This window comes from Cyprinodon variegatus, unplaced genomic scaffold (genome assembly GCF_000732505.1).
Source record: "Cyprinodon variegatus isolate N-32 unplaced genomic scaffold, C_variegatus-1.0 Scaffold61, whole genome shotgun sequence".
In the NCBI taxonomy this organism is placed as follows: Eukaryota; Metazoa; Chordata; class Actinopteri; order Cyprinodontiformes; family Cyprinodontidae; genus Cyprinodon; species Cyprinodon variegatus.
The window spans coordinates 1,317,285-1,318,699 of NW_015150514.1; the positions used below are offsets into that span (position 1 = coordinate 1,317,285).

The 1,415-nt window shown below is 35.3% G+C and overlaps 1 long non-coding RNA gene across 1 annotated transcript in view; it reads right to left on the minus strand.

Moving 5' to 3' along the window:
* Positions 1-134: 134 nt before the first annotated feature.
* The window catches only part of LOC107082771, a 10,865-nt gene continuing 9,584 nt past the window's right edge, over positions 135-1,415 (minus strand). The window contains exon 3 of the long non-coding RNA XR_001481147.1: positions 135-233. This is a non-coding gene — a long non-coding RNA (uncharacterized LOC107082771). The remainder of the gene's footprint in view (positions 234-1,415) is intronic.

Here is a 1,415-nt window from a genome sequence, read left to right on the forward strand (position 1 = left end):
CTCTCTTATTTCACATGTTCTGCATTTTGCTTCTGCTGTGGATCCTGTTAAAGTGCCTTGTAAATAAAGCTGAAAAAAATCATGTGTGGACAAATTAAGAGTTGGAAGATAAAAAAATATGAAAGTATCTGGTACCTTCTCTCACCTTAATGGCATTTCTCGTATAGTTCACACACCGCTGCAGGTCTCCTATGTTTGACATAGGATTTGCCCTAATGCACACAGTCAAAACGCTGTAAGACAAAGGAGACAGAATTACACTGCAGGTATGTCCAACAATTATTAAGTATTCTTACAAGATAATTGTAAAGAGGATAATGGCTCATCTTAATATAAAGATGTCAAAAGAATGAAAATCTGCATTTAATTTTTTTAAGCTAACGGAGCCATACGTGTCCATTACTGAGACAAAGCTGCGTGCAGAACTCGATAAATAATATTATGAAGTACTTTTTATTAACTACAACCTATTGAGTTCTTTGTTTATATTATATAGGAATCCAGATTAACTTTAAGTCGTGGCCAGATGTCTACATGTTGCTTTCAAGGTGCAAGGATTGGTGGGAGTGTTGGCCTAGTGGTTAGAGCTCTGAGAAGGTTACCCGGTTCAATCCCTACAGCCTGCACTCTGGGTCCCTGAGCAAGACCCTTAACCCAACACTGCTCCCCAGGCGCCGCACACTGGCAGCCCACTGCTCCCCAAGGGGATAGGTTAAGTTGCAAAAGTGAATTTCTCCAATGTGAGATTAAAAACTGAGACAGAATGAATTATATCTGAACTTCATCACTTTTAATATGACATTTATGTTAAGCATTAAAACTGAAAAGATCTGTTCGATCCATCAGCATGTTGGATAAGTTTGGACATCTTTTATTTATTTTATTGAAGCCCCTTTTGATTTAGCTTCAGCATGTTGCCTTGTTCAGGGGGTGACGTTAAAGATTTTTACCACTTGCCCTTTTGGGCAAGTGACTTTCACATTTCAGTTGCCCAGAAACAATTTTTACTTGCCCAGTATAATGTTTGATAAATATAGTTCCTAATATTTATTTTTGTATATATATATCAATGAAACATGTTTGTTTTTTAAAGGTTTTTTGTAATTCAGTATTTTTTAGTTTCCAGGTTCCTGGTGTGTTTATGCATGCATCAGATAATGAACTCTAGCCTACATTACTGTGTTAACATGCTTTTCAATCCTTCCTGCACATTCTTTTCAAACTAAACTTTGCTTTAAACTGTTGTGTGCTTGGAAAAATATAAATTGTAATGTTAAAAATCTAAAAAAAAACTTGACAGTTTAAATACTTAAGATAAATCACAAGACAGAAGTCAATGTCACAAATGAATACTGTTATTTTAAAGTCACGGTATGTTGATACAAGGTGATACTATTAATATAATGTGACTTTTC